Consider the following 23,395-nt stretch of genomic DNA (forward strand, 5'->3'; position numbering starts at 1 on the left):
TGGAGTGATTTAGACCATCAGATCATATGCTTTAATGGATGAGATGACTCGGTTCTTCGCCCTCTCGTCCTTTTATAGTGGTGGTAGATAGGGCTTATCTCAAAATTTTAGTTTTTCAATTTTGTAAGGCTTAATTTGGTTGTTTCCCATCACATGTTCAGACTTTAAGGTGTATTAAATCATTGCATGCAAGTATTAAGAGAAAACTGACCAATGCATGCATGCATTGCAATTAATGCATTCGTAACATAATTTTTTGAGGAAAACAAGATCATTAATTGGGTGCTTTTGCAAACTATAAAAATATTCCACCACTCATCATCTATCTTGGTTGGTGAGATTTTTGAACTGGGCCTTATAAACCGAAAAGGAGGGAGTAGTTGGTTTCTCAAACCTGCATTACATTTGCGTCCAAAGATACACATGAATTTGGAATCAATGTGAAAAGGAAAATTTAAACCTGCACTACATTTGCGCGCAAAAGGCACACACATTCTACGTAGCATTAAAAAAACAGTTGGTTTCTCTAACGAATCTGCTGATGCTCAAGCAGAGACTGCCGAGAAGATGAGCCGGCAGCTCCCTAAAAATCGAAGTCACTACAAAGGCAGAATTCATGCACTTTGTCGCTACGTCTTGACAGGCACGAACTCTACAAGTGGCGGCATTCATGCGCCGGCCATAATGGCGGTCTCTCCTGAGCCATCGCGATGCCACCGCGCAAACATCCTCAAGATTAACTTAAATTCCCTATGCATCCCATTTCTAAGTATTTTCTCCGCGCAAGCACCATCCATGCATACATCGATGCCGCTCAAGTACTACTTCTCACCCTCATGTTCCTACTTCCACTTACAAACCAGAAAGGTGGCGGAGTGGAGAAGTTTGCACGGGCCTGGAGTGCAAGCTCGAGCTGAAAGATGTTACGAGTAGGTCGATTTGGAGGAGACACTCGTCTCTGTATCTTCATTTATAGACTTGTAGGAGTAGTCTCTTCTCTACTACTATTAAACAAGCAAACATATTCTTCGTTAAACGCATCCCACCACATGTACACAGAACAGTGAAAAAGAATTACCACCACACGATTAGACCCATTTGATTAGATCTAACCGTCAATATAAAAACTAACCAACACCGAAAGTACCTGTAGCAATTACCACAGGCGGACGAAACTCTGCCAACGAGCGAAAAGTTCCGCGCGGCCGCGTCCGGAGAATTCGCGAGGAGGATTTATTTTTCCGAGGATTTAGTGGTTAAAAAAAGATTAAACGTAATGTTCCTTGATTTATGGACGTGAAGATTAAACGTAGTGTTCCTTGATTTATGGACGTGGGACGTCCAGCAAATATCTGGCTGTTGTGGAGTGCGGAACCGCGGACGCGATTTCTCCGGACGAATCCCGTCATCGCGTCCTGCTATCTTCTCCTCATCTTCCAACTACCCTCATCGTCCTTGCACGCGCCACCCCGTTTGCGCCGCCCAGCAAGCACCCTTGGCGCGGTGCACACATGCCTGCCGATGAACAGGCGCCACGCCTCCTCGCTCACGCGGCACCGCGGGTCAGGCCTGGCCATGCACCTCCCCACCCGTCGCTGCCCACGAACAGTCACGCCTGTGCCCGCGGCATGGCGGCGCGGAGCCCCCCCTGCCGTTTCGCGATCTGCGCTGCCTCCCTCGACCACCGCAACTCTGCTGGATCCCCGTGCGAGACCCGCCCGCCGCAGATCGTGCCGGCTGCTTCACCACCGCCCGCCGCCACGTCATTGTTGCCGCCGGCCGACGCCTCATGAGGGAAGGAGACGGCGTTGGGGGCACCAGGCAGCCACCGATTAGCAGCACAACGGCTGCAGCGATGCCCCTTCGCCAGCAGCTGTGGCACTACGGTGGGAACGTAGATCCATGGTGGGAAGGCAGATGGATTCCGGAGGAGATGGTCGAGGTATTCCTACCTTCTATGTCTGCGTCATTCACTCAGTTCGACCTCCTCTTTCTCAGTACCTTGCCTATGCTTCTGTCTGATCAGCACCACTACTACATTTGTGCAGTGACATGTGCTGCAGCCGTGGTGCTCTAGGCTCCAGGGACACCCCTCTGCTGATCAAATGAACAGATGCATGATGCTATCTTATTAGGGCAAACACAAAGGTTAAATCCTATATGCACTTTATTTCTACTTGCAGACATCAAGTTCAGTCAAATATGTCATGGTTAGCTGAATGGAAAGGAAAATTTTCAGAGAAGTGGTGCCCAGATCAAGAAGCACTTTTTTAGTCGAGCCATCATTTAAATTTCAAAAATTGAGACGATTCACTTATGTTTTTTGTAAAAGTTATACTTGAACAACTGTGCCAAATTGCTCTTGAAAATTGTGCATTGGTGGTGTACTTTGGTGGCATTTTCTTACACTTTCAGTTTGAGTGGTGTCACAAAACTGTGCCAAATTGCACTTGAAAATGTGTTCTGTGATGTGGTATAACACCATGCTCGAGATATCCTTAACTTCCTATTCATAAAACAAGCAAAAGCTTTGGGAGAAATATCATCTAATGTTTTGTGTTTTCATGTTAGGGGCATACTTCTACCAAATGGTATTTTTGGACGTGGCACTTAACCATTTATTTGTGACATGGTGTGCATTAATTGGTGCAAATTAGTTTATCAATTTCATTCAGAAGATTTTCACATACACATGCCTTTGCTCTTGGTGCTAGGCCAATAGGAATTATTCCCGGATTATTAGTTTTAGATCTTAGGACTAAATCCAGTAAGGCTCAGAGCGGTGCCGAACAAAGAGACGTCAAGTATCCTCAGCCTAAACTAAAGATTGGGTCTGTGGCATTTTAGATGATCCATAGTGGCGCTGATCCCCATCTTGTTGCTTTAGACCGAAGAGTGGCTGTACAAGTAACGTTTTCCGCTTATAAATGCACCACAAAAATGAGCCATGAGATTTGGATGACACTCATTTGTTCAGTTATTAGTTGGATGGAGCGTGGCTTTCACCGAGCTGTAGGTACTAACCAAGGGAAAGCTCAGGTTATACCCTGCAATTAAGGCACTGTTTTTGATTGATTATTGGTTGATAGTCTTCCTTTTTATTTGTTTTGTTTTATGGAAGTTCATCACTGTACACATGAAAAAAAATGATGGATACATGGAGCATATGGTAGTATTTTTTCTCTTTTGATGTTCGGAAGATTTTGTATATTTGAACATTACTGTTTTCTTGCAATGAAGATTACATTTTTTTACAAGCCCTTAAGTTATCATCTTTGGATGAGTTGTTGGACTACCGAGAGCATGAACTTGACAATGATAGTGATGATTGGTTCAGTTCGTCCATGTGATTTATTTTGTTTTCAGCCCAACAAACAATATTATTGGTTCAAAAACTTGTATAATGATCGAAAAAGATGTAAAATTATACAATTATTTTGGTACTTGTTTACTGGTAGTTGAGACGTGCGTTGCACGTACAAACTTACTAGTAGTTAGCAGGAGACAAAAAAAATACTACTTCACCAGTTTCAGATGGAGGGAGTATAACTAGTAATTAATGTTTCACCAAAGTCACCTGCAAAAGAAATGTTTCACCAACGTGTTGAAAGGATTAATAACTATGTAATAGTCGGACCAAACATGAAAGGGCCACTCTACGCCTTTCTCTTACTACCTCCGTTCTGGTTTATTGATGCCTTTTACAATTGGTGCAAAATTTTGATCAAAGATTTAACCAATAAAATGTTAGTGCATGTCAATAAAAATTATATCACTGGATTCATATTTGAACATAGTTTGCAATGATATAATTTTTTGTAACATGTATGAACGTTCTCTCTCTCAACGGGCAAACATGCTTTGTAGGTCGTGCAACCCGCTCCTTGATGTTTAACTGAGCTCAAATGGTCTTTGTTCTTTCATTGCACATCGGAAACAAAAACAACATAATAGCAAAAAAAATCCAAAATTAAGAGACGGATGGTAACATGTTAATTATGGACCCCTTGTCCCACTTAACAAGAGAAAAGAACACGTCATTAGATCATCATCACCTGATTAATATCTACATTCCTGCAGGGCATAAATACACCATAATTTTATCTAAAAAAATCAATGCTTAGTGTGGAGCATCCGAGCCTGCGCCAGAGATTTATGTTTACAGAAATTTCTTACAATTTATCTGTATACTTCTTACGCATGTATTTATACACCAAGCACAACATTAAATAATTTCAAGGAAGGGATGCCTTCTACAACCTCCGTTCCTAAATATAAGTCTTTTTAGCGCGAGCGACAATGAGCGGCTCCCGGTCTCGGATAGAGCCGCTCATGCATATAGGAGTAGTTGGTTTCTCAAACTTGCACTACATTTGCGTCCAAAAATACAAATGAATTTGGGATCAATGTGCAAAAAATATATTAAACCTACACTACATTTGCGGCCAAAAACGTACACAGTTCTAGTACTGCTATATGTTAAAAAACCAGTTTGTTCCTCAAAGAAATCTAGTGGTGCTCAAGCAGAGATAGCTGAAAAGATCAACCAGCAGCCCCCTAAAACTCAGAGTCACTACAAGGCACTAACATCGGTTCTCCTCGTAGCTCCATTCCTGCACTTCGTACTCGTAACACCCAACTCTACAAGTGGCAACATTCATGCACCAGCGATTATGGCTATCTCTCCTGAACCATCGCAATGCCACGATGGATGGATGGACAGGTGTAGTCCTTATTAAAATCTTTAAAAGAACTTATATTTAGAAACGAACATAACATAAAAGGTCCACTCTTCGCCTTCCTCTTACATCGATGGATGGATGGGTGTCAGGACGTGGCAACGACAAGGGAAGGTGTACCTGCCTTTTTTAGCACATGGGTGGGGACCAGACAGGAGGCACTTTCCCTATCTGCCGGCCACGAGATCAGCCTGCATAGCGTGCGTGCGCTCCGTAGGAGCGTCCAAAAACTAAACCTACGCTACATTTATACAGTACAAATCTGGTGGTGCTCAAGCAGAGATATCCGAAAAGATGAATCAACAGTTCACTAAAAATCGAAGTCACTGGTATAAGGCAGAAACATCCATTCTCCATGTAGCTCCATTCATGAGTGTTCTATTTCCCCAAGGGATTCCACTCTTGCAGATACTCAGGTGGTTAGGCCCACTGAGCTCGGTTGTGAGGACCGGGTAGAGGACCAAAACAAGTCTAAACGCAAGTGGAAACAAAAGATTTATCCGGCTTCGGCTGTGCTAGAAGTGTTAGGATCCGGACCACCAAAAAATTTCATGATGAAATATGAAAGGAAACTTTTAGAATAGCAGAGGTCTTACAGACTTGGCTAAAAGAAGATTTCTAGCGGATGCTTCTATAGAACACAAGTTGATTTATCGCCCTCTCCAAAACTGGAAGGGACAATTCTACCCCCAGTACTTTCTTAGTACTTTAACGGGAGGTGTTGATTTCGATTGGCATTGCCTACCTCCAAGAGAAAGATCCGGTGGGATTTTACTTGGGGTTAAATGCGTTATGTTGGAAGTCCGGAATCTGGTCATGGGAGATTTTGCGGTTAAGTTTCGGGTCAGATCGAAGGCCGATGGGTTTAATTGGGCTTTGGTGGCGGTGTATGGCGCCGCGCAGCCTGAATTCAAACCAGATTTTTGGTGGATCATGTCCGTATTTGCGGTAGCGAGTAGTTCCCAATTCTAGTTGGGGGCGATTTTAACATTATTCTAAGATGGAAGGAAAAAAATAATGATAACTTTGACGACAGATGGTCGTTTATGTTTAATACAATCATTGAAAGTTTAGATCTTAGAGAGATCGAGCTTTCCGGTAGAAAATTTACTTGGGCCAATACGTTACCAATCCCGACGTTTGAGAAGCTCGATCGTGTCCTCGCTAGCGTCGAATGGGAGCAGAAGTTTCCCCTGGTGACGGTCCAAGCGTTATCACGCGCGATCTCTGACCATACCCCATTGCTGGTTAACTCTGGAGAGGCAACTCACGTGGGAAACAAGAACACTTTTTCATTCGAATTAGCATGGTTTGAAAGAGAAGGGTTCCTGGATCTAATAGCAAGAGAATGGGCTAAAGATTTAGGAGGGAGGTCGAATGTTGAAAGATGGCAGAATAAGATTAGGCACCTAAGACAGTTCTTACGTGGTTGGGCCAAACATTTGAGTGGGATATATAAAGTTGAAAAGGAAAGGCTCCTTCTACTTATTCAATCCCTAGATTTAAAAGCCGAGTCCTCCATTCTAGATACCAGGGAGCTGGAAACTAAAGTGGAGGCGGAAATGAGATTGAAAGAACTGCTACGAGAGGAGGAATTGAAGTGGGCACTTCGAGCTAAAGTTTGAAAAATCGTCCAAGGGGATGATAACACTCAATTCTTCCATATGATTGCGAATGGCAAGCATCGAAAGAAGAGAATCTTTCAGCTCGAGCAAGATGAAGGGACGATTTTAGGGCAGGAGAATCTAAAATTATACATCACCAATTACTATAAACAGCTGTTTGGGCCATTTGAGGATAATTTCGTATCCTTGGATGAGTCGAGGGTTGAGGATGTTCCTCAACTCACAGAGGATGAGAACGATATTTTGACCGCCCCATTTTCAGAGAAAGAGGTGTTTGAGGCAATCTCACAAATGAAAAATAATAAAGCATCGGGGCCGGATGGGTTTCCGGTGGAGTTTTATAAAAAGTGTTGGCACATCATTAAGGGTGAATTGCTCCCGATGTTCCATGATTTATTCTCTGGACAGTTCCAGCTATTTCACTTGAATTTCGGAACGATTACATTGCTTCCTAAGAAAACAGAGGCCGTACGGATTTGAGTAGTTCAGGCCGATCTATCTTCTTAATGTTAGCTTTAAAATTTTCACCAAGGTTGGACTAATAGGCTTACGCAGATTGTGCATTCTGTGGTGCAGCCGTCTCAATCTGCTTTCATGCCAGACAGAAACATCCTAGAAGGGGTTGTGGTCCTACATGAAATGCTCCATGAAATCCACACAAAGAAACTAGATGGGGTGGTTTTTAAAGTGGATTTTGGAAAAGCGTACGATAAAGTAAAATGGCCTTTTCTTCAGCAGGCCCTGCGTATGAAATGATTCGATCAGTCCTGGAGAAATCAGGTAGATTCTTTCACGCAAAAAGGGAGTGTAGGGATCAAAGTGAATGATGACATAGGTCATTATTTCCAGACACACAAGGGTCTAAGGCAAGGAGACCCAATGTTACCGATTCTGTTCAACATAGTGGTCGGCATGTTGACAATCCTAATAGGAAGAGCTAAGGATAATGGCCAAGTAGGTGGCCTCCTCCCGCATTTAGTAGATGGAGGAGTGTCTATCCTACAGTATGCTCATGATACTATCATCTTCATGGAGCATGATTTGGCAAAAGCAATAAACATGAAGCTTGTGTTATGCTTATTCGAACAACTGTCGGGGTTAAAGATTAACTTCCATAAAAGTGAATTGTTTTGCTTTGGAAGATCTAAAGACGAACAAGAAGCTTACAAACAGTTGTTCATGTGTGAATTGGGGTCTTTACCCTTCACGTATTTGGGTATACCAATCCACCATCGCAAGCTTTCTAATAAAGAATGGAAGTGCATAGAGGATCGATTTGAAAAGAAACTAAGTTGCTAGAAGGGCAAACTTATGTCATACGGAGGCCGACTAATTCTCATTAACTCGGTACTCACGAGTATGCCTATGTTTCTCTTGTCCTTTTTTGAGGTACAAGTTGGAGTTTGAAAAGGCTAGATTTCTATAGATCGCGCTTTTTCTGGCAGAGTGACGAGTTAAAACGAAAATACAGACTCGCCAAATGGGATATCATTTGTAGGCCAAAAGACCAAGGGGGTCTCGACATTGAAAATTTAGAGGTGAAGAACAGATGTCTTCTCAGCAAGTGGTTGTATAAGCTATCTGTAGAGATCGATGCCACATGGGCCCAGATTCTGCGTAATTTTTAGGCCGACCGATTCACCATTTTCGAAGGGATTGATGAGAGTGAAATCAGTCTTTTTCAACAGGACAAAATTTATAATTGGAAATGGTACTACCACGAGATTCTAGGAGGATACATGGTTAGGGGAGATGCCCCTTGCACTCCAATATCCTTCTCTCTATAATATTGTTCAGCGAAGAGATGCTTACGTTGCAACAGTATTACAGTCCAATCCTCTCAATATTCAATTTAGGAGGACGTTAGTGAAGGAAATATGCCCTAGAGGCAATAATAAAGTTATTATTTATTTCCTTATTTCATGATAAATGTTTATTATTCATGCTAGAATTGTATTAACCGGAAACATAATACATGTGTGAATACATAGACAAACAAAGTGTCACTAGTATGCCTCTACTTGACTAGCTCGTTGATCAAAGATGGTTATGTTTCCTAACCATAGGCATGAGTTGTCATTTGATAAACGGGATCACATCATTAGAAGAATGATGTGATTGACTTGACCTATTCCGTTAGCTTAGCACTTGATCGTTTTAGTTTACTGCTATTGCTTTCTTCATGACTTATACATGTTCCTATGACTATGATATTATGCAACTCCCGATTACCGGAGGAACACTTTGTGTGCTACCAAACATCACAACGTAACTGGGTGATTATAAATGTGCTCTACAGGTGTCTCCGATGGTACTTGTTGAGTTGGCATATACCAAGATTAGGATTTGCCACTCCGATTGTCGGAGAGGTATCTCTGGGCCCTCTCGGTAATGCACATCACTATAAGCCTTGCAAGAAATGCAACTAATGAGTTAGTTGCGGGATGATGCATTACGGAAACGAGTAAAGAGACTCGCCAGTAACGAGATTGAACTAGGTATTGAGATACCGATGATCGAATCTCGGGCAAGTAACATACCGATGATAAAGGGAACAACGTATGTTGTTATGCGGGTTGACCGATAAAGATCTTCGTAGAATATGTATGAACCAATATGAGCATCTAGGTTCCGCTATTGGTTATTGACCGGAGACTAGTCTCGGTCATGTCTACATAGTTCTCGAACCCGTAGGGTCCGCACGCTTAAAGTTTGGTGACGATCGGTATTATGAGTTTATGTGTTTTGATGTACCGAAGGTAGTTCGGAGTCCCATATGTGATCACGGACATGACGAGGAGTCTCAAAATGGTCGAGACGTAAAGATTGATATATTGGACGGCTATATTCGGACACCAGAAGTGTCCCAGATGATTTCGGATAAAACCGGAGCGCCGGAGGGGTTACCGAAACCCCCCGGGGAAGTATTGGGCCTTAGTGGGCCTGAGGGGCGAGAGAGGGCTGCAGCCCAGGAGGTGGCACGCCCCCTCCCATGGGGAGTCTGAATTGGACTAGGGAGGGGGGCGCAACCCCTCTTTCCCTCTCCCTCTCCCTATCTTTCCTTCCCCCTTCCCTCTTCCTAGTTGGACTAGGAAAGGATGAATCCTCTTCCTAGTAGGAAGAGGATTCCTCCTCTCCTCGGGGTGCACCAAGGCTGGCCGCCCTCCCTCCTTGCTCCTTTATATACGGGGCGGGGGGGGGGGGGCACCCAAAGACACACAAGTTGATTGTTCCAAGCCGTGTGCAGTGCCCCCCCCTCCACCATAATCCACCTCGATCATATCGTAGCGGTGCTTAGGCGAAGCCCTGCGTCGATAGCAACATCATCACCGTCATCACGTCGTCGTGCTGACGGAACTCTCCCGTGAAGCTCTGCTGCATCGGAGTTCGTGGGACGTCATCGAGCTGAACGTGTGCTGAACTCGGAGGTGCCGTGCGTTCGGTACTTGGATCAGTCTGATCGTGAAGACGTTCGACTACATCAACCACGTTTTCATAACGCTTCTGCTTACGGTCTACGAGGGTACGTGGACGATACTCCCCCCTTTCGTTGCTATGCATCACCATGATCTTGCGTGTGCGTAGGAAAATTTTGAAATTACTACGTTCCTCAATAGTGGCATCCAAGCCAGGTTTATGCGTAGATGTTATATGCATGAGTAGAGCACAAAGGAGTTGTGGGTGTGGGTATATACATATTGCTTGCCGTCACTAGTTGATCCTTGATTCAACGACATTGTTGGATGAAGCGGCCCAGACCGACATTACGCGTACGCTTATGCGAGACTGGTTCTACCGACGTGCTTCGCACACAGGTGGCTAGTGGGTGTCTGTTTCTCCTGCTTTAGTTGAATAGGATTCAATGAACAGGGTTCTTTTTGAAGATAAAAAAGCAACCACTATACCGTGTTGTGGTTTTTGATGCGTAGGTAAGAACGGTTCTTGCTCAGCCCGTAGCAGCCACATAAAACTTGCAACAACAAAGTAGAGGACGTCTAACTTGTTTTTGCAGGGCATGTTGTGATGTGATATGGTCAAGACATGATGCTAAATTTTATTGTATGAGATGATCATGTTTTGTAACACAGTTATCGGCAACTGGCAGGAGCCATATGGTTGTCGCTTTATTGTATGAAATTCAATCGCCATGTAATTGCTTTACTTTATCACTAAGCGGTAGCGATAGTCGTGGAGGCAATAGTTGGCGTGATGGCAACGATGCTTCGATGGAGATCAAGGTGTCAAGCCAGTGACGATGGTGATCATGACGGTGCTTTGGAGATGGAGATCACAGGCACAAGATGATGATGGCCATATCATATCACTTATACTGATTGCATGTGATGTTTATCCTTTATGCATCTTATTCTGCTTGATTGACGGTAGCATTATAAGATGATCTCTCACCAAATTTCAAGGTACAAGTGTTCTCCCTGAGTATGCACTGTTGCCAAAGTTCATCGTGCCGAGACACCACATGATGATCGGGTGTGATAAACTCTACGTTCACATACAACGGGTGCAAGCCAGTTTTGCACACGCAAAAATACTGGGGTTAAACTTGACGAGCCTAGCATACACAGATATGACCTCGAAACACTGAGACCGAAAGGTCGAGCGTGAATCATATAGTAGATATGATCAACATAGTGATGTTCACCATTGAAAACTACTCAATTTCACGTGATGATCGGTCATGGTTTAGTTGATTTGGATCACGTGATAACTTAGATGATTAGAGGGATGTCTATCTAAGTGGGAGTTCTTAAATATGATTAATTGAACCTTAATTTATCATGAACTTAGTACCTGATAGTATTTTGCTTGTCTATGTTGTTGTAGATAGATGGCCCGTGCTGTTGTTCCATTAATTTTTAATGCGTTCCTTGAGAAAGCAAAGTTGAAAGATGATGGTAGCAATTACACGGACTGGGTCCGTAACTTGAGGATTATCCTCATTGCTGCACAGAAGAATTACATCCTGGAAGCACCGGTAGGTGCCAAACCCGCCGCGGGAGCAACGCCAGATGTTATGAACGTCTGGCAGAGCAAAACTGATGACTACTCGATAGTTCAGTGTGCCATGCTTTACGGCTTAGAACCGGGACTTCAACGACGTTTTGAACATCATGGAGCATATGAGATGTTCCAGGAGTTGAAGTTAATATTTCAAGCAAATGCCCGGGTTGAGAGATATGAAGTCTCCAATAAGTTCTGCAGCTACAAGATGGAGGAGAATAGTTCTGTCAGTGAACATATACTCAGAATGTCTGGGTACCATAACCACTTGACTCAACTGAGAGTTAACCTTCCTGTTGATAGTGTCATTGATAGAGTTCTTCAATCACTGCCACCAAGCTACAAAAGCTTCGTGATGAACTATTGATGTCTACTACACAACCTTCTTCTTGTAGACGTTGCTGGGCCTCCAAGTGCAGATGTTTGTAGGACAGTAGAAAATTTCCCTCAAGTGGATGACCTAAAGTTTATCAATCCGTAGGAGGCGTAGGATGAAGATGGACTCTCTCAAGCAACCTTGCAACCAAATAACAAAGAGTCTCTTGTGTCCCCAACACACCCAATACAATGGTAAATTGTATAGATGCACTAGTTCGGCGAAGAGATGGTGATACAAGTGGTATATGGATAGTAGATATGGGTATTTGTAATCTGAAAATATAAAAACAGTAAGGTAACTAATGATAAAAGTGAGCGTAAACGTATTGCAATGCTAGGAAACAAGGCCTAGGGTTCATACACTACAAAAAAAGACACATCCGTGACATTTTGGGCTGAACAAAAAAAAATTTCTGTCATACATATGACACTTCTATGACGATAATTGTGACAAAACCCGGTATCATCATAGATGTGGTGGGCTCCTACTTCTATGACAAAAAATCATGACAGAAAATGGGCTTTTCGTCCTGGGCGGGCCGGAGACACAGCTACATGACATTCTTTGGGCCGTCCATGACGGAAAAAACTGTGGTAGAAGTGAGAGCGAGGAAAATTTCGGGGAGTTCCCGGTTACGGTGGGAGGTCGGGGGCCGAGCGATGCGCGTTTCTCTCGTACAGTACGCGCGTGTGTGCGAGGCATTGGCTCTAACTGAACCCGAGCGAGGCGTTGGGCTCTAACTGAACCCGAGCGATTGCACTGCAGGCTACACATTACTGAACCTGAGCGATCGATCGATGGCTGTTAACTGAACCCGATCAAGCGATTCCTTCGCTACTGCTGCTAACTGAAGCCGATCGATTGGATGAACAGTGAGCGTTGTGGGGGGGGGGGGGTTGGATGAACAGTGAGCGGTGGCGTTGCCTCTGGATGAACAGGACCTGTGGTGTGGTGGAGGGCTGGATGAACAGTAGACGGTGGAGGGGTGCCCGTGGAGGGGTGGTGGATGAACAGTAGACGGTGGACGGGTGGTTGAACAGTAGCCAGTGGAGTAGCGCGCGGTGGAGGCTGGATGAACAGGAGCCCGTGGAGGCTGGAGGAGGTCGACGGTGGAGATGAACAGTATCCCGTGGAGTCCCGTTTTGCGGTACGCCACACCCCTCTCGATGAACAGGACCCCCGTTTCGACCGTAGGAGGTCCGTTTCGTCCGTTTTGCGGTATGCCACACCCCTCCCGATCAACAGGACCTCCATTTCGACCGTAGGAGGTCCGTTTCCTCTGTTTTGCGGTACGCCACACCCCTCCCGATCAACAGGATCCCCGTTTCGACCGTAGGAGGTCCGTTTCCTCCATTCTGCGGTACGCCAGGCCTCGTTTCCATCGCCTATTCCGTCCAAGCCCTCCCTATGAACACGACCACACATTCCATTCCGACCCAGCCGGTTGGCTCCCACGCATTCCGTTGCCTCCCGATGAACACGACGCATTCCGTTGCCTCCCCATGAACACGATGCATTCCGTTGCCTCCCCATGAACACGACGCATTCCGTTGCCTCCCCATGAACACGACGACGACGCTGTTTCTCCGTTCCGACCCAGCCATGTACACGAGCCCTGGCCGTACGTATGCGCGAGTAGGCGTTTGAGACCCCGCCCGTATGTACACATACGTGGCCGTATTTCTTTCCTGCACCCTGGCCGCTGTACGTACGTGTACATGCTATGTGCGCGCCTCTACTACGACATGTGCACGCCTCTACTATGACACGTGCGTGCCTCTACATTGACCAGTATGTATGTACATGTTTGCGACTAGAATGACAACGCTACGTATGCTTCGACCAGGTGGGTCCCGACTGCCAGTCACTTCCTTGCCTGCGAAGATGTAGCTGGTGGGTCCCAGCAGTCAGGGGGGCGAATTGTTTTGTTTTTTTCCTCGGACGCACTTCCTTGCATGCGAAGGTGTAGCTGCTGGGTCCCAGCAGTCAGGGGGGCAAATCATTTTTTTTGTCCGGACGCACTTCCTTGCGTGCGAAGATGTAGCTAGTGGATCCCAGCAGTCGGGGGGCGAATCGTTTTTTTCGGACGCACTTCCTTGCGTGCGAAGATGTAGCTGGTGGGTCTCAGCAGTCAGGGGGGCGAATCATTTTTTTCCCGGACGCACTTCCTTGCATGCAAAGATGTAGCTCGTGGGTCCCAGCAGTCAGGGGGCGAATCCTTTTTTCGTGAAATACGATGGCCCGTCCGGTGGGTCCCCGCTGTCAGGTGGAGGAATAATTATTTTGTGCATAATAAGGAGGCACTTCCTTGCGGCTGCCGTGGACCCAGTTGTCAGCCTCTCCACGTACAGTCCACGTCCGATGGAAGTCGTTCCCTGACCATGTTGACCATGCCGCACCGAGAGTACCAGGGCGGTGGACGACGGCGAGGCCTAGGAAGGGGACGACGCGGAGTCGGGGAAGACGCGGCAGTGGATGCACACACGGAGAGGAGTACGAGGGTTTACTGGTTCGGCTACGCTGCCGTCGCCGCAGAATAACAGGGGGTATGGGTGAGTGGAGGGATGGCCTGGCCAGTGGTGGGAGTAGTAGGGGGCGGTGAGGCCTTCGCGGCAGCACAGCCGGCCATGGGAGGCAGGAGCAGGCGACACGACCGGCGCTGCTTTGGGCGGCTGGAGCAAAAGAAGATCAGAGGTTGAAGAAGCACGACGGTCGTTGGATGGACATCGTACGATCACTGCAGCTAGAATCGTTTATATTGACTAAGTTGACAAAGCCCTTGGTACATCAACTTAGTAGGCCCACAGGTCAGCTTCCGAAATGATGCGCCCCAGATGTCAGGGGAAGGAATCATTTTTTGGGCGAGTGAAGCTAAAATATCCGAGATTGAAGAAGAAGCACGACATCCGTTGGATGGACATCCAACGACCACTGCTACTAGAATCGTGTGTTGACTATAAGTTGACAAAGCCTTGCATACGCGTCAACTCTATTTTTTTAGGGGACGCGTCAACTTAGTAAGGCCAGAAGTGTGTGGTAGAGAACTTATAGCCCATTTGAGATTTGTAAGAATGTGTAGCCCATTTTTGAATTCTAATGGAATTTACTACAGCCCATTTACAGTTTGTTAAAAGTACAGCCCATTTCAATCAACCGTTCAAAATAGAATTCAATAAAATTTCCCATATTTTGATGGGATCTGAAATATTTTTATTCCGAAATTTCTAGTCAGATTAAATACAATTTCAATATAAATTTATATTACGTAAAAATCCAACGAAACATTGCGCTCGCAACAATTAATGAAATTAAAATTTTCAATATCAAAAATAATATTTTATAAAGTAATCACGTGTTTGGTGCATTTTTTCATAGTTAGTGCCCAGCTTTTATAATTACATCCCATTTGTTATTTCTTAAAGCCCATTTTCTTGTTAAGCCTAATGCATCCCTCCTAGGAAAGATTTGCAGCCCAGGGGGGCGGAGAATAACAACTTGACCTTGCCTGGGTATTCCTAAAAAAAGTATAGCTGGGCTAGTCATTTTCAGCTTGAAAAAAATTAATATCTGGACTGGATATCTGGCCTGGGCTAGACGGGCCACATCCCGCCCAGTTAATACCTGCAGTGATGTTTTCGTTGTTGTTTAGAGGAGGAAAATTAATATCTGGGCTAAACATCGATAAATTCTGCAGTGCTCACACCTCAAAAACACAAATACTGCTCGAGCTGCTTGGTCCCAGCTGTCGGCCGCTTCTTGTGCAATTCTCTCATTTATTGACTACTCCCTCCTTTTCGGTTTATAAGGCTCAATTCAAAAATCTCACCAACCAAGGTAGATGATGAGTGGTGGAATATTTTTTGTAGTTTGCAAAAGCACCCAATTAATGCTCTTGTTTTCCTTAAAAAATTATGTTTACGAATGCATTAATTGCAATGCATGCATGCATAAAGTGCATGCATTGGTCAGTTTTCTCTTAATACTTGCATGCAATGATTTAATGCGCCTTAAAGTCTGAACATGTGATGGGGAACAACCAAATTGAGCCTTATAAAATAGAAAAACTAAAATTTTGAGATAAGCCCTATAAACCAAAAAGGAGGGAGTACTACATAGGTTGACAATGGTGTGGGACCGTGATGTCAGGAAACCAGGAGGAAGCAAAATAAATTATAGTTATATATATATATATATATAAATTAATTTATTATAAAATTAATACAACTTATTTAGCTTAATATGTGATTAGGTTGATTTGGGATTAGGTGAAGGTGGTAGACAGGTATGCTTTTTATCTTGAATAGTATTTACTATTCACTAGGTAGGGCACTATTCACAATAGTGCTCCACTATTGAATACACTATTTGGAATAGTATTTCACTATTCACAGCAATATTTAATTCAACATGATTACCTTCACGTTCTAACTTGATTATGTATTTGTTGCAGGATCTATTTTGGGCTTGCGAGGCCAACAAGTCCGACGGTGTGCGCAGAGGTGTAAAATCCTACTCAATACTCACCATATTTATCATTATGTTGTATCAGATGAAGCTAATTACGTTCACTTAGCAGTTTTAATTGCAAATTTATGGGGTACATTCCTATCGTCTTCCCAGGCAGTTCCACCCGAAGGGAACACTTCTCTACGGCCACAAGGTTCTCATTCAAACGCCACTCTGGGCTACACAGAGCACTACACATGCAGAGGTTTCTCCTATAGGATCCCTAGCATAAGAACTCGTCCCATAAATTCATAATAAAAATACCAAGTGAACCAAGAAACTACATCATTTCCACAACATAATTTACATATGGTTTTCCCTTTCGGGAGGCCCCGAAGGGATTACACTCAACTAGGAAATTACCTTCAAACTCTTGGCGATCGAAGCGCCTTCTTGGCTATTCTACTAGAAGTGTTGGTGGCTAAACTACGAAGGAAATGCTACTCTGGTGGAGAGTCTTGATGCTCTGAGTGCTTCACGCTCTTCCGTCTTCTGCTGTGTTCTTGAGCCCACCGTCTCCTTTTATAGTGGCGAGGGAGGCCTTCGGGAGCCTTCCTTCACTTATTTTACACGATAGCATGCACGCGTGTCCTTCTAGGGTACATGCGTGTCCTTCTAATAATATAGAAAAGTACACAATAGTATGCACGCGTGTCCTACTAGGTTACATGCGTGTCCTTCTAATAATATAGAAAAGTGCGAGAGAGTGCCGACAAACTTCAATCTTCAGGAAACTTTGCTTTCTTCACGTGGCATTGTCTCTCGGTGAATAATTGGCTGGCCTCTGTGTACCAGTCTTTGCTCCTCGGCTATACAGATCATCAAGCGATTAGCCTTCAGAGCTTCTTCTGCCTTTAAGAATCCATGTGCCAGTGTATGCGTACATACATGCCAAGGCTGCTTAAATATTCAGCATTGCTTTATTTATTTTTAATTTAACTCGCTTAAATATTCAACATTGCTTTTTTTACAGGGGGTCTTCCCTGCCCATATGATTGATAATACCTTATCAATATTTAAAATATCTATTCTTGGGATTTCTATCAATATTCGGGTCGGGTATAGTACTCCGTGCCCGAATAATTGATAGCAATATCAATATAGGCAATTTGCGCTTTATTCAGGTCGCTGCCCGTGCCCTGCTATGTCCATATGATCATCATCATCGTTTAACAGACTGAAATCATATTTTTGATCGCATTCTTTCTTTATTTCTTCAAATTTTTCGTCCATTTCATGCCTTAATTCTTTTAATATTTTTTCTTTCAATTCTTTCTTTATTATTTTTGAAAATTCTTGAAATATTTTATCCATTTCTTGATCTATGTATTCACTGTCTAAAGGGTCAAGCCCCTTTACAAGGCATTCTTGATATGTCTTATATTTTGGAGGCTCTTCCTTCTTTATATTTTTAGAGCTTGATGCCTCCCCCTTTGTGGGAGTTGGTGAAGCAGGTATGCCTCTTTTCATTTGAATATAGTCTTTAGCCTTTGGGTCAATATAATAATCTGTTCCAAATACCTTTCTTGCCAGGAATAAGGCATCATCTATATTATAATATCTTTTGAATGTTAAATCTTGTCCTTTCCTTTTTGCATCTATTTTTTCAATCATTATATTTTCCCATTCCAAATATATTCCAGGTTTATTTCCATCAAATATAAGATATAGTGTTTCTCCTTTTGGTATTTCAATCTTTTCTGGCTTTGGCAAATTTTTGTTTAATTCATTAAAATATTCTGCCAAACTATTGAGAATTGATAAAAAAATATCCTTTTCCCTCTCTCTTGAGAGTATATTGGAACCAGAAATTATCCAATATGCATCTTTGAGCTTCATCAAGCTTGATATGGGGTTTTGGCTTGAAATTGAATGTATTTGGCTGAAACATTTTCAGCCTATTTTCTTCTCCAAAGAAGAGATATTCATCCTTGTTGGCGAATAATCCTTTCCTCATTTCTGCAAATTTGATGCACGAGAAAATATGTCAGGTAAGGTATTATCCTTCCCCTTAATATGCTAAAAAATAACTTTGTAACCATTCCCAGCTATGGTGTCTTCAAATAAGACCCATCTTCTGGTTGAGCTTTTCTTACTATTAATTTTATTGTAATATCGACATATAGCTTCACAGTATGTTCGCATTGTAAATTCTTTAAATCCTAGATATAGCCTAAACGCATTTATTGCATTTACAACTGCAAGGATTTCCCTATCAATATTATTTACCGTCTTTAATTTGTAACTTCCCGAAGCATATCTGCATATTTTTTCATCTGCTTTTGGGGTGTATTTATTGGGTTTTTGTTTTAGTATCGCACCCCATCCTACCTTAGATGCATCTGTCTCAATTACAAAATAATTGTCTTCTAGAGGCAATTCTAGGGGTTTTAAATTCTTGACCTTTTCCTTGATGGCCTTTACTAATTTTATATCTTCGGAATTGAAGTATTTTTGACCATTTTCCCTTAATTTAGCATACAAAGGTCCTGCTAATTTTGCTAAGTTGTCTATGTAGTTTCTCGCATAGTTTACAATTCCTAAGAACTGTTGTAAAACCTTTTTATCACTCATATTATCAGGAAAGTCTAATTTTTTCTTTGCAATATGTTCTTGTAGATATATTTTTCCTTCTCCTATTTCATGACCAAGGAAATTTATTTTTTCTTTGCAAATTTCCATCTTCTTTTTGGATAGCATGAGTCCATTTTGTTCTACCTTTCGAAAGAACACTTCAAGATGGGCTATATGCTCTTTGTATGATTTTGAGAAAACTAACAAATCATCTACATATACCAATATAAATGCTTGATTCTCATTAAATATACTTTGCATTTTTCTTTGAAATAGTGCAGGTGCATTCTTTAGACCTAATGGCATTACTAGCCATTCATAATGGCCTTGTGGACAAGTAAATGCTGTCCGGGGAATAGATTCTTCAGCCATTTTTACTTGCCAAAATCCCGCCTTTAAATCGAATTTAGAGAAATATTTACTTCCTTGTATTCTATTAATCCATTCCTGCTTATTAGGTATATTATATGCATCATCAACTGTATTATCATTAAGACTTTTAAAATTAATTACCATTCTAGATTTTCCTCTAACTTATTCAGCATGATTTCTAACTATAAAAGCAGCAGATCGATGAGGACTTCTACTTTCTCTTATAGCTTTTAACTTTAATAACTCTTCAATATGCATTTTGAATTCTTCAATATCCTTTGGAGTAGCTTCTATTGGTCCTAACTTAATTATATAATCTGGATTTATGATATTTATTTTGCAAACTATAGAGTTCTTATCCCAATGTTTCATTGGTATTTCTCCAATAATTTGTATGCTTTCTAGTCTTTGCACAATCTTATCTATATCGTTTTTAGATTTTATATCTCTATACCAATTTGGAGAGAATGATTGTAACCCAATGCATTCTGTACATGTATTTTCTATATGGTATTCTTCTATGGTCTTACTAAGTTCTTCGTCTTTACAGAATTCAAGGGGATCCGGACTTGTGCTATATTCATCATCTAAATTAGATATTTCTACATTTTGCAAGGACTTTCTTTGTTTTCTAACTTCAGATATGTATGGAACATTATCTTGATAAGGGATAAATGTTACCCCTTCTTCATGTATGATTGTGGTTTGTAAAGATTGTTGTAAAAATCTTAACCCTATTATCATGTCATCATTTATTACTGACAAATCTCTTATTGTAATTTCATCTATTATATATTTTGTGCCATTTATGTAAGCTTCAATATTATATGCTAGCTGATTATGGATCTTCTTTATTCCTGACATATCAGTAGATACTTCAGCTTTATTATCATCTATAGTTTCAACTATTTCGGGACACCTCGTAAAATATTTATCATGGATGATATTCTTAGTGCAACCAGTATCTAATAGTGCCAGTATTTTATATGAAATATTTGGCTTTAGAACAATCTTAACTGGGATCCTTATTCCTAACACTTCTTTGAACGGTAATCGAACAATATATTTGTTTCCAAAACTAGTAATTGCATCTTTCAATTGTATTAATTTGTCTCCTTTTTTATCCCTTACTGTTACCATTTGCTCTTTCATTTCCGTGATTTCAGCAACATTATTGTCTTTCTTATTACTATTTTGTAACTCATCTTTAAGTGTTTCTAGTTCTGCTTGTAGCTTATTTATTCTATTTTCTAAATTGCTAACCCTACTGGATAATATTTGTTCTTCTGGTTCTAATTCTATTTCTTGTCTCCACTTTTGATTATTGGTTCTTAGACATGAGGCACATACTTGTTTTAAACACAAGCTACATGTGAACCTATTATCTTGGCTTGGGTAATATATACAGAAAGCACATTTTATGTTATAATCACCTTTTCCTCTAATCCAATCATGTTCACAATCTACTTGGTTCATCATTTCAATTTTTAAACCGGCTAATTCATCTATTAGGTCTATTTCATCTTCACTCGATTCATATTCTGGAGCCTCATTTTCTAGTTCATCTGTCTCTATAATTGAATATATTGACTCGTCGTCTTTTATTTCATCATCACATACTAATATATTTTCATTAACGCTATCTATAAATAAATACTCTCTCTTGTTCTTCATATTTGCTAGAGTATCTTTTCTGGTCTTTATTAGGAGAATTTCTACTTAGGTGATCAGGAGAGTTACATATGAAACACCTACATGTTTTATCATATGTTTTCTTAGGATTATATCTTCTTACATTTCTTTTATGCAAGAATGGGGCTCTATTGTCTGACCTTCTTAAGAAATATCTTTTCTTTGTTCTAAAATTTCTATTATCTCTCCTTTGTGGCTTAGAGTATTTGTTTTTCCTATGCCTATCTTCTCCATATGTTAGTGGTATTTGGACAATGTTATTGCAAAAATTGTAATCTGATTTCTTCATAGATCTTTGTGCTTGAATACTAGTACACACCTTTCTTAATTGTTTAAAAACAAATGTTATAGCTTGGGATATATTTACTACATTTCCTCCTGTTTCCTTTTTATACTCCTCAAATATTATGGAACCTAGAGGATCAGGCAATTTATTAAAATATCTTTCTACTACACCTACATTAAAACCTTGTTTAGCAGTAGTAGCATTATACAAATAATGCTGGGAAAATTCTTTTATACCTTTCCAGCTAGTTAATGTTAATTTTTCTATTTCTCTTAACCTTTCATTTTGTAATGAGGTATGTCCTAATTCTGGATCTTCTTCTATGATCATATTTGAGATAACATTCGCAAAGTTATTAGGGTTACTTCCTGCCCTTTTTAATTCTTCATATTGACTAGGGTATGACTCTACCCATTGTTCCCATAGAACTTTTACAGATTCTCCTAAAAATGTTTCAAGATATGTTAACATATCTTCTACCTTAGTGCCTATATTATACTGATTTTGTATATATTTTTGCACTATTAAACCTTTCCATATGCTGATTATATTCGGCCAATCTATTGGATCATGAGCTGCTAGGTTTAATATAGCTCCATCATTCTTATAATTTTGAAATTGCACTGGTTTTTCAAAATCTCTTCTTTTAGTACCCATATATCTATATTGTCCAGGGATATACGTAGGTTGATAGTCATCTTTTTCTGGGGGCCATTGTCCAGCTGATCTAGTAGGTCTCTCTCTCTCTCCTTCTCTTTTTACAGATGATTCTCCATATCCCCTTCTTCTTTTACCACTATTTTCTACTTCCATGGCTTCCATTGCATTGTCTAAATTATGCAGTCCCACATCATCTAGTGAGTTGTAGAAATCACTATTTTGTTCTGAATCATCATATCTTTCATCTTCTAACCACATTTCTTTTATTAATTCTTCCTCCTCCTCATAACTTTCTAATAATAACTTATTATTGATATCCCATTGATCTTCTTCACTAACGACTTCTTCTTTTTGAACAATATTCTTATCTTTATTATTATTATTAATGATAGCATTTTTATGAATAATAGCATTTGCTTTTCTTTCTGCAGATGCTATAATTTTATCTTCCATGGTTGAACTACTTGTGGCAAACTTTTTATCATTTTTTAGTTTCTTTAACCTTGCAATTTCTCTAATGATAAATAGTTCTCTTTCTCTAATTTTAGGCCAATCCTTTGTCATAGAATGACTATATTCCCATTCAATATGCTTTAGCTTCTTTTCCCAATGAATTATTTCATCATCTAAATCAGCCTTTTCCATGCATTCAGATATACCTTTATTTTTATCATCATTAATTTCTGATTCTGACATAAAAGATTCAGAGTCTTCTATTGATGCAGCTTTATAGTTCATAAATCGAATACTGCTACTTCCTTCACAATTTTGATAGCTTATGTAGTTTTCAGGTTGCTTTAATTCTTTTTTCTCTATTAATTCACCTATCTTCCATTCTTCTCCAGCTCTTTCTTCAGAACCAATTTAAAGAGGATTCATAAATTTTATACCTTTTGATTGCATACTATCAATTACGTCATTCACATTTACTCTATATCTGGAGCTACTTCTATTAGTGAGCCTTCCTATAAATTCTATGCTTACTAGCAAATTTGTTCCTTTAAAATCTTCATAACCTTTAGTTTGGAAACCAAAACTCATTTTTTCAATAAATTCTTTTATGGGCATCATTAGGTCTGGAGCTATATAGGTTATTAATATATTTTCATTCATGTCTCCTTCCAAAAATCCTAATGCTGCTTTGTCTACAGATTCCCATCTTCTGTCTAATAAAGTTATCAAAACCTTCGCACCTAATTTCTTCCTTGTCATACCTTTGACTCCTATGATATACATGCCTTGATGAATATATTTATAACCACAATATTTTAGCTCATTTTCAATATTTTTGCTTACAATTCTTAAATCTACTGGATGTGTTAACACACTTAATTCTACTTCTCGAGATATTTTGTATAGACCACTCTTACTTTCAAACATACCCATGTGATATACTTGTTGAGGTTTTATTTTTCTTAGGGTATCTTTCTGGTATCTTTCTAGATCTCTTTGTATATCTATAACTTCTTCAATACTATCAATATCATCAGCTTTGCATGATAATCTATGCTTCATGGCTAGAGGTCTTGAATCTTGCCTTACT

General features: G+C 41.0%; 1 pseudogene; it reads right to left on the reverse strand.

Moving 5' to 3' along the window:
* Positions 1-1,609: 1,609 nt before the first annotated feature.
* On the reverse strand, positions 1,610-22,731 carry LOC147992066 (uncharacterized; annotated as a pseudogene).
* Positions 22,732-23,395: the final 664 nt, after the last annotated feature.

Source organism: Triticum urartu, chromosome 1A, assembly GCF_056163025.1.
Source record: "Triticum urartu cultivar PI428250 chromosome 1A, HENAU_Tu73, whole genome shotgun sequence".
Classification (NCBI taxonomy): domain Eukaryota; kingdom Viridiplantae; phylum Streptophyta; class Magnoliopsida; order Poales; family Poaceae; genus Triticum; species Triticum urartu.